Below are 12,116 nucleotides of genomic sequence, written 5' to 3'. Positions count from 1 at the left end.
CTCATATCATATCATGTATATGTATGTATATCTTTATATATAACTAGTAAGGAAGGGCTAAGTTCGGCTGTCACCGAACATTTTATACTCTCTCATGACAAGTTGCATCAAGATATCTAAATTTTTACTCAAGTTACAGCTTGCACGGACGGACGGACAGACAGACATCCGGATTTCAACTCTACTCGTCACCCTGATCACTTTGGCATATATAAACCTATATCTGACTCTTTTAGTTTTAGGACTTACAAACAGCCGTTATGTGAACAAAACTATAATACTCTCCTTAGCAACTTTGTTACGAGAGTAAGCAAATCACGTGTTGCGTTGTTTGTTCGCGATGGACTCCTAAACTACTGAAGCGATTTTAGTAAAATTTACCACACTGCATCCAGTTCGAGCCAACTTAGAAGATAGAATGGTGAAAAACATTCATAAATAAAAAATACTGGGAAAGCTCTATTAAGCGGACAACTTTATTAACTGGATAGAAAGACTGGTAACCAGACATTGGGAAAGCAGCCTTAAATTCGTTATTTTTTCCAATATAATTTATTTGTATAAATATATTGAAAATTAAATCTCAACTACAATTCTTTGGATTCCTATACCGACAAAAAAAAAAGGTTTCGCCTTTATTCGTAAATAAAATTTTCACTGTATTGAACAGTTTATGACATAAATAATAGTATAAAATGTATACCACAGCAACGCGTGGCCGGAACCACTAGTATAGTATATTTTATAAAATCAGTAATGCTTCTTACTGGGTCTAAATATTTCGTAGCAAAGTTATATATTATTGTATAAAAACAGGTATTTCCTCCTCACTTATAATAGTCCTTATTACTTATTACTTTTAAAGGCCCTTTGCAACTCAATTTTCTATCGTGGCATTAGGTAAATCTATTTTAAAACTTTCTTTTAATGCCTGCGTGGAAATTAACAAATGTATTGATTTATTTCCACTAATCGTTATCAGCACCAACACTATTTTTTTACATTATAACATGCAATATTTTCTTCAATTTCTTGTCTAATTTTTGCAAATTAACTCATTTGTCGATATATCAATTTCTCAGCGCCTCTCTTTCTCGCACACGCACACGCTCCCGGCGCTGGCACCTGTATGCTAATGACGCGCCATAAACTCTTTTGTGCGAGCTGTCAGTCAAATAACGGCACATTAAAATACCCGTTACACCACTGCAATTGCGATTTCTGTTATTTGGTTTTGTTGTCGGTGTTGTTATTACAGTTGTCCGCAGAGGCATTTAGCCTAACCTAACCAGTCTGACGTTGCAATTTGTACAAACATCGCTGTTGCACTCTTAATTGACTTGCTGTTGTTGTTGTTGATTTTGTCACAGTCATTGGTACGTCGCCTTCGGTTTCTTAACTTTGCTGTTTGGTCTTCACAAACTTGGTCATGCCGCAGAAGCCGGTTTGCTTGAGCAAAGACAATCTTTTTTTGGTGGTATTTCAATTACTCTGCGCCGCGTTATGAGTACATTACAGTTACGAGTGTGTGCGTAGTGTTGTTGGCAACTTTTTTCCACCGCAAAACTTAAAATTTTTATGTTTGCTAAAAACCACCAACGACGTGTGAGCAGGAAATTTGCGCTGCAAGCGTTGCTTTATGGCGGCGTAAAACTTTGGATTGGGAAACTCCAGAGCTATCTTGTTTGTATCTTTACGACCATATTCAAATGGAGGAAAGGTTTTGCGAGCACATATGGGAAATAAATGTTATGCCAATTGTTATTGATATGACTTTCCCGTGGAAGTTCATGAATTCGAGACATGATCGCTTCAAGCTCTGCAAAATACCCACAATGCGCTTACGCTGAGATAAAAATTAGAAAAAATGTTAACTTCGGACTTTACCTCTAGAACTTTTTTGCCTGTATACATATGGTTATAACGAGTTACCTTAATTCGTTGAGACTTGAGTAGTATGAGGCAAATAAATTTAGGTCCATTGTAGTATTAAAAACATACGCATGCTCTCCAACAAAAGGTTTGCTTAAAATGAATAAATATTCCGAAGATTCTATTTCTTTACGCTTCTGACCGCTTTGATTTGGAACCATAACATTATGTTAAGCTGAAATATTTAACTCTTTCCATAATAATTACTAAACAATGTCAAACGAGATGGCTGCTAAAATATTTGGCTTTGCATTTCTACCCTGGTGTATGGGAAGAACTGAACCAATGGCATTACGTTTGTTGAACTTAGGAACAGTCAAGCTGTCATGTTATTTTCTTTAATATTGTTTGGCATTTCATCATGGAAAAACTTACACCTGAACAACAAATCGTTCAATTTTATTACGAAATTCACGTTCTGTAAGAAATGTGTCTCGGGCGTTTCGCTCAACTTATGATAAACCATCACCCATTTTGAGACCCAGCGTTCAATATTGGATAATATTCGACCGAATAGATCACGGCCAGCACACAGTGAAGAATATTCTTGTACAGTAGCCGTAGCTGACAGTGTACGCGAAGACCCTAGAGTGTAGCTTCAACGCCGTTCGCTGGATCTCAGACTAACGAGTGTAACGACTATTTGATGCCTGAAATTGAAACTTCGATTTTGAGTTTCAACAAGACGCCGCCATTTCCTACACATCACATCAATTTATAGATTTAATGAGAGAACACGCGCTAATTTCACATTTTGGGCCTATCGATTCGCCACCAAGATCATATGATATCTATCACACAGTTACACTATAGAAAGTCTAAAGTCTACGCGGATAATCTCGCTTCGATTCAGGCCTTGGGACCTTCGGCAGTTACTAGTCGAATTTAGTTTACGATCAGAAGAACACCCGAATACTGATTTCAACAAGTCTATATTTTTTTATTCAACAATTATATCTCAATTGATATATCGCTTTTGCAACTAATACTTCGCGAAAAGTCAGATATTCGCAAAGAGGAGAGAGAGAGATAGAGAGAGGGAATATTTCCTTTTTGCACAATTTTTCGTTCTACTGGTTATGGCTATGTCAATGCAACAAATCGTTGGACTACTAATTTGGGAAACAGTACAATGATTTCGTCACGATGTGACGAGGAAAGTTTCTGACACATTTCCTAGCAAAGTATCAGTTTGGGCGACAAAAGTCAACGTGTGAACGCGCTCTAAGGAACAAAAGGTGATTTAATGTAGGCCATTCTTGCCATGTGGCCAAAAATCTGCACGTGTCGTACAAACGTGCACAGCTTCGAAGACATTTGCTTTACCAAATTTTAGTCGTTTAACAATTCTTTTCAACTATATACGGTTTACGAACTGTTTCTCAGAATAAATTACTTGAATGTCTTCTAAAAGCTTGTTTCATTTGACATATGTGTGCAGACATCTTTTTCACGTTTTGCAACAATACGTTGCATGCAACAAGCCATAATTAAATGCAACCAAATTAAATTCTCCCCCGTGACTTCAATTTGTCAATTTGTGGAGGTTGGTAGGGGAGTGGCCAACAAATTGACACACCCTGTGAATACACCATGGTATTGTTTAGTTTAATTACATAACACAAAAATCGCAAACACACATATATATACACATACACAAAAGCAATATTAGGTGTAAATGAAGGAACAGTGAAAATCATTTAAGCGCAACAATGGCAACAACAAAAGCGAAAATGTTGCACAACTAATGACAGCACAGCAACAACAGCATGTATACATAAATTCAAATTAGACATCGATTTTGAGCAGGAGTTCCCGTTAAGTGAGACCCGAACATCAACGTCACGCCCATTACCGAGCCCAACGGGCATATCACTTTTAATTTCCGTAGGTGTCACATGACAGACCCTAAGGTGCACAACTCGTAATTGTCATTTTGCATAAATGATATAATATAGTTGTGTATGTGTTTGTGTGCTATGTGTATATGTATATGCATATGTGGGTTGCCCGTAAATGTGTAGGCGCTGCTACGCATAGGCATTTGACAATCGCACGGCAATCATACGCCCCGGCGTTCTTGCCTCACTTGGCAAAGGTATTCGTACATATGTATTTCCGCATAAGTATGTGTATGTATGCGTGTGTGTAATTAGTATCTTGTAAATTACAATGGTTGTGCAAATATTTGCGGCACATGATAATTTTCACAATTTCACGGCATTGCTCACACGCCCACTGCTACTTATAAACACTCACACAGACAAACTCACATGCACTTGCAACTCATATCCTTAGCGCTGCTGTTTGTGATGCAAATGGCTTGCAATATCTTGTCGTGCAAATGAGCGACAACAATAAATACTATTGACCGTTGTTTGAGGTCTATTGTGCAGCCATCAAAGTGGAAAGTTATAATTATCATTATTATAAATTTGTATACATTATTAAGCACACACATATGTACATACAGGCAAATGCTATGCGTCATTTTGTGCATGTGTCTGGTCCTGTTAACGCAAGAAAGATTATTTAAATAGGTTAAATTACACACACAAAGTCATAGCTGCACAGTGGGCTATTTTTATGCAGTCTTAAAGAAACATTTTGGAGTATGTACAAAATACTTAAAATAGAAATATTTAAAGCATCATATCCAATTATGAATTGTACTTGACAACACTCTCCGCAATTTGTATGAATTGTTCAACTTTGTATAAACCGTTCCTAAATCTTTAAACACCGTTTTTTTTTTTTTTGACTTCTTGCATAAGTATTTGATTCAGGTAATGATCGAAGAATTAAGTAATTTTGATTTTTAAAGTGGTTTGGTTTTAGTTTTTTTTTTTTCTTTAACGACAAGTTTTTGGAAAAACATTTTTTTTTTTGCCAAAAATCAAAATTTTTACTAGTTCTTCGATCATTTATTGTATTCAGCTTTTTGTTCTTGGTTTTTGGATTTGAGCTATTTTGAGAAGAAAATTCGTATTCACTACTAGGCACTCTTTTTTCTAAAATACTTCTGGAGATTCGGCTATAATCGCGTAATCGGTGACTACGCCAATCAAGAAGAAGTAGAAAAAGAAGAGGAAGAATAACTTCTGGAGATTGGCTACAGCTTCAAAGAAATGCAATATTTTTCAAAGAAATCACCGCTATAGTTATTATAAAGCCATAAGTTCTGTAAATATACATCTTTTTTATTTATTTATTAGACAAAATGCTTTAAAAAAGAAAATGCATAATAACCGGTTTTTTTTTCTCACTTAAAGTTGTATAGTATCTAACGAGCTACTTTTTTCACTTAGATTCTCCTCTTAGCCTTAACCGATATCGCTCAGTTATTGGAAATACATTAAGCTCATGAATCCCACTTGATCGATCAAATTATAAAATGTTGTCTATCTATGAAAAAGAAAAACAGATTTTTCCATCTACAAACCATAAAAACCAGTTGACACCACGAAGCTTCTTATAAAAGTACTTCAGCCATTCCAAGTAGCCTTAATATATATATATATATATATATGACGCTTTATTTATCAGACAACGACAAAGTGATTTTCAATATTTATGTAGAATAATTCTTTACATTTATATCAAAACTTGAGCACTTATGCCTATACAAAAAAGAATGTATACAATTTTATGAAATGTGAGTATTAACCAAAGCCTGGCTGACTCCTGAATAATATCGTAACATTTTGCAAAAGCATTTGTTCAAAGAACATTAAGTTTCATCTTTCGTCCCCAAGAACACTGACAACATCCTGAAATTTTTTTATAGGCATTAGTCTTTATGATACTAGGAATCGATTAGAGAAGACCTAACAATATTCCTAGTGAATCCAAATCGTAAATAAATAATTGTAAATTTAGGGAACTATGAAATTTAACTTGAAATTGCAGGACTAGATATCACTGATATAAGAACTCTTATTTCTGTAAAACTGTCTAAAAACAAAAAAAAAAAAAAAAAAAAAAAAAAAAAAAAAAAAAAAAAAAAAAAAAAAAAAAAAAAAAGAAACGGCAGAAACTTTTATGATGCTCACGGCTGGACTTTGAGTTATCTAATGAACCAACAAGAAATTTTATCTAACGATAGCATTCAAATCAATGTTAAATGCTATCATATAACTACCAATATTAAATACTAATGGGATTAGTTCATAATTAAGCATATTGTCTCTTGAGCTTGCTCAAATCCAACCATCTTTTTTGAATCAAAGTGTGTTTTCTAAAAATTAAACATCGAAGGCCTTCTTTCTGTAAAAGCAGCATCGTAGTGGTCTTATCAGAAAATAATCGCTGTAATTCAGGACAATTTGATAAATTAACTGAGTGATATTTCAACAATTTAATTCCCTTATTGGACCCTACAAGTTTAATTTTCAATATAATTGAAGTAGCTTTAGGCTTCTTTAGTACAGAACACATTCACTATCTATTTTTATACCTTTACTAAGAAAAGTCAGAGTACCCAAATATTACAGGTTCAGAGATATCGATCTGAAATTTTGCATACGATCTTTTCTCTGCAACAAAATGCTCATTTGTTGGAGCTCCACAGATTTCAATATAAAGCTTAAGTCCGAGAGATCGCGCAATGGTCGTATTATTAATTTAAGTTCTTAAATATTAAAATCAATTTAGGTTTAAATGAAGAGGTTGATCGATCGTCATATACTTTCTAATATTTATATCCGATATTCGTTTACTAAAATAGGACAACCTCTCTAAGTTCTACATAAAAGCCCTTTGGAGTTCCTCCTGTTAAGAACTATGTACTCCTTTAGAAGAGGAACATGTACATGATTGCTATCGATTCTTGATAATAATGAATATTAAACCTTCTATCTTCTTTCTCTCTGTCACCCACTCTCTCTCGTTAAACGGTCTCTCTCTCTCTCTCTTTGGGATTAAATCGTACAATTGAAGTTGAAAAACTTATTAACACCTTTTTAAAACAGCATGAAATGATTTTAATCAGAATAATATTAAAATATTCTGATATTGCATATCTTAGGGGAATGTAGGCATTGCCAAAATACAAAGCTGGATCAAAATCCTCAAGTCGCTAGCCGGCAGCACCTGGGGAAAATGCAAAGAAACACACAAAACAATCGGGCGGGCGGTCTTCAACTACGCAACACCGATTTAGTGAAAAGAAAGCGAGAAAGCTTCATACGTATCAGAACACAGCAGTCTGGATGGCTCCTTTTCCTTCGAACACCTACATAGTGAGACCTGCAAGCTTCCAGTTAAGGACGTTCTTCTCACTAAGCATTTTCTACTGATATGATTTCGCAGAAATTATCCTCTTCCTGAAGTGAAGCCGTTTTGTAATAGCACCAAAATATCATATATTGATCAAGTCAAGGACATTCAACTATATGCTGCCTAGACTACGAACGCAACCAACATAAGGCATGCACTGACCGCCAATCATAGTGCTGCCATTAATACCATTGTCTCCATGTAAATGCCATATTTGGAGTTGAAACATGAACAATAGCTGACGAAGAGCTCCATTTTCCAAAGGATATGAAGTGACCATTACGCTTCGTTTTGGATATTGTAGTTAGTGAAACTGCTGCATATACTAGTCTCATCTAACATTTATCTTCTTATGGTCCGACCCCGTCAAAACAGTGCTTTATCTGAGCCTGCATTTTAATTACTTCAATGAGATGAAATGAAAGTTGTTAAGGAAGAGCTTTAAACATGAGAAACTCACGGTCTTTTCTGGCATAAACCACACACCCTCTTTATAAGATATATAAGAGTATTCTGACTGTTTAATGATAGGTCCTCGTCATTCAATTAAAGTACCTGTACTGCTCTCTGCAGTAATTTTTAGAGAACTTGACTGAAAACTACCAAAAATGCTATACTAATATACTGACTTTAAACAACCTTCTATTCGGTAGATACCATCAAATGCACCCATTGACAAGTAAATATGAAATACTGCGTGCATTCAAATCTTTAAGGATTCGTTTCCTCCCAAAAGCTTTACGCATGCTGTGTTGATGGCGCAATTACTTTAAAATGACGGCATTAAAATAAAATATAAGTGCATGTGCACTTAGCATAAACTGCATTATCGACAGTGCTCAGCATGCGTACGCGTCGAGCATATCACACAATTAAGCTGGACGACGAACAATACGAGTAGGTGCAAAGCAAATGACGGCACCGGCTACAACCATCCATATATATATGTATTTGTATATATATACACATGATCATAACCATATATGCAAATCCGCTTTTCCTACTCTTAAAGAGTCGCGCACATACACATACCCACAGTACATTTGTTTGAAATTTACGTTGCATACCTTCCGGCGCACAAGCATCAAAATGTGCAATGCAACTGTGCATGTGCCAATTAACATTTTTCGCATGGCGTTTTCCCTGCGCACTCGTTGCACGTGCACTCGTGTGTGGTGACCGCAACGAAAACCACAACTTTAATATGCGAAAATTGACAGTGAAATTGGCAGCGTTGTGCAGTAATGGAGCTCACATGCGCACACGAATACACACACGCATTTCTATTTTGCACATATTGCATTATGCACAAAAATGCACATGCAAATATGCGTGGGTTAACTAAAAGCCCTCGTGCGATCCCCTTTTTATGAGGCTACTCGCTTTCAGCGCTCTTGCTGCTGCGATATTTTACCCGCTGATAAACATTAAAATTAAAATGGAAGGCAACGAGTGTGTAGTGGTGTATGACCTGTAGGAAAAGTGTAACGTATGGTGGAGCACGCTTTTAGGATCAAATACAATAGGAGACATAAAAAAATATGAAACTATGGCAAGAATTACAGCTTCTCTCACTAGATACATGTTAGCGCAAAGCTCGTCTCGTGATCTCTGCCTTCATATATTGAGGGCTTAAATTCACTTTAATGGCTGAGGGTAGAAATACGCCCATAAGTTTGACATCCTCTTAGCTATTTATCTTCAGCTTAAAACTTATTTTTGCATAAAATTTTGCAAATCTCCTCTGCCGAGGTTCGCACCCTTGAACTTTACATCGTCAAACTGTAGTACTTCAGAAAACACCGTTCTGATAATGCTAAAAACATACTCTGTTTTCGCACAATACATATAAGAAATTCTGGATGAGGATCTTTGTCACGGAAATTATCACGAGTTTCGAACTTTAATTTTAAATATGGTAGATTTAAATATGCGTTTCAGATTTCTAATATGGACCAGAGTGGCCAAAAAGTGATACAGTAAAAATAAACAACGGCAAAAAGCGCGTTTTATAATTAGAAGAGGAAGAGTAAAGTAAAATCACTAAAAAAGTTAGGCAAGTGAATTGATATCCACTTACCATATAAAGTCCGTAGATTACGTAAACCAGTGAAAATAATTACACATTAGAAAGAACTGCTCTTTGCCGCACATAATATGAGAACCACACCTCGAAGAGATATTTATATTTATGGATATTTTAGAAAAATCAAGTAAGAGTAAGCCTGTCGTCGGAATTGTCCTTGAATTGCCTTAAAACATAGTGTCTAACATATTAAAGTTGGACACCGCATTGCATCCAAGGATATTTTGTAAAATTTTCAAATCCAGACGGAGTTTATGTAGCAATGTTGTGATTTCTGTCCATAATATTATATAATAGTATATTTATATGTAGGTATATTTTATATATTAATGGTTTCCCAATGGCCGTGATATGATATCTTAAAAAACTGCAAATTGTTAAGGAAATTCAAATATTTTTTAATTAGTGTGCAGCACAATCGATACAATTAAGTTCTAAACATCATGCAAATGGCCTCTAATGCTTTTTCTGAAGGAACGAATTCAATGAGCCCAATTTTCGAGTACTTCTTCCACTAAATCAAATCGCGTATCATGAATTGCATGCTCAATATTGACTTCTAAAACTTGAAGCGAGTTTGGCTTATTGTTAAGAATCAATGATTTCAAATAAATAAATAAGATTTTAAATCACATAGTCATTCAATGTCACTATTTGTTGCTGTGTGGTAAATAGCCCCGTTTTTTTAGAACCACATTTTCCAAAATCAACTCTATCGCTCTCCACTGACAGTAACGGTTTCGCCCAGTTTACTAGTACGAAAATAGTACACACTGATGATGCCACCAAACCAAAAACCTCTCCAAATTTTAATTTAAATAAATGTAGTGCTTATTTATGAACAATTTATGGATTTTTAGCAAAGCGGAATCGCCAGTTTTGTTTATATCTCGAACCACTCAATTGAAAGTGCGACTCAACGGCGAAGATAATTTGCTTAAAAACTCATTATGGTTATCGAGTTGTTCCACGATCAGCAGACACATGACGTTTACGGTGGTCCAATAGCTGCAGTTCTTGAATGCGAGCCATTTTTATGGATGCAAGCTCAAATCCTTTCTCAAAACCCGCCTGGTTGCGGTTAAAGACAGTCTCAATATTTGAGAACATCTTAAAATCGACAAACTGCAGTCATCAACAACCCTTGCCTAAACGGCAGCAATAATTTTATTACTTCGAGCGGTTCTTTATTTTATTATGTAAAGAAAATAAACGCTCGAAATTTATAACAATTTGACGGATAGTGAGCAAAGGTGGACGATTATTATTTCGACGATAAAATGACAAAAGCGAAAAGTTGCAATTGGTGATCCAATTATTTTGATAATAAAAATGAATAGTTTATAAACGTTGTTTTCGCGTATATCTTACCGTGATGAAATAGCAAACATTACTGAACACAATGGAATAAATTACAGGTCATGACATATTAAAAGTGGCCGAAATGACACTTAGAAATCATATCATACTTATTGGAAAATGCGATATTACATATTAAAGTATACTCACCACAATGACTGCCTTAGGAGTTGTTCTTGAATCCCTCTAAAAAAACAGTGCCTAATACGAAAATGATTATAATGATGTAAAACAAGTTTACGTTCGTTATGCTCACTTCTTACAGGTATTTTAGTAAAACTGTTTCAAACGCGAATATCAAAAGTAGACGATTTCAAACACACTTTTCCAAGGTTTATTGAAAATACGCACGTTTCTTTTTTTTTTTAATATTATGTTAGAAGACACATTTACAAACCTCTTCAATCTTATTGTACACTTTCGCAAAACGATTTTTTAATACGGTTTCTCTCCAATAAAGTTTGGGTCCGCCTTCTGGTACTTGCTTTTTATTAACGGACTCTTATTCATTTTAGAAGTATAGCTAAAGCCAAGCAGCACGCCTATTTAGAAACATTTAGGTTATTTTCTAGACACCTCCGTCATCTAACCCGCAATCTGGGGAATTTGACATTCACATTTTATGACCTCTCGTCAAAACTTATTTAGAGTTATCCATTTTGCGTTGAACAACCAAGTTAACTAAAGACAGCACGTGATAGAGCTCAAGGTTTTAATATTTGTATTTTGAAAGAAAGATTAAACATATAGCTTCCGTGATTCCGAGTTGCATAAATTGTAACTTATGATGTCTTTTAAAGCCAAATTGATCTATGTCGATTAACAATTTAGATTCTAAAACCTGATAAACAGAATTCAAATTTTTAAGATAATTTCATAATACCGCTATCATAGAAACACTCGTGTCTATCGGTAAACAAGTATCACAGTCGATTTTCATAAGTTTCTTTTGTGTCTGATTATTTCGCACCAAAATAATACGCTACAAACAGTAGCAGTTTGCAATCATTTGGTGACAGCTTGGGTCTATATTATGTTAAGTCAGATAGTTCATTTATTGAAAGGTCCGAATTAACAGTTTCGACATTGGGGACGACAGTCATAGCTTTGAAGTTGTAGATAATTTCGTCAATCTTGGAACCAGCGTAAACACCACCAACAATGTCAGCCTAGAAACCCAACGCAGGATAACTCTTGCCAACAGGTGCTACTTCGGACTGAGTAGGCAATTGAGAAGTAAAGTCCTCTCTCGACTAAGAAAAATCAAACTCTATAAGTCACTCATAATACCCGTCTTGCTATATGGTTCAGAGGCTTGGACGATGACAACAACTGATGAGTCGACGTTGCGAGTTTTCGAGAGAAAAGTTCTGCGAAAGATTTATGGTCCTTTGCGCGTAAGCCACGGCGAATATCGCATTCGATGGAACGATGAGCTGTACGAGATATACGACGACATTGA

This window comes from Bactrocera latifrons, unplaced genomic scaffold (assembly GCF_001853355.1).
Source record: "Bactrocera latifrons isolate USDA-ARS-PBARC rearing strain unplaced genomic scaffold, ASM185335v1 scaffold_18, whole genome shotgun sequence".
Lineage (NCBI taxonomy): Eukaryota > Metazoa > Arthropoda > Insecta > Diptera > Tephritidae > Bactrocera > Bactrocera latifrons.
The sequence above is the reverse complement of the archived record's forward strand: the minus strand, read 5'-3'. Positions refer to the sequence as shown.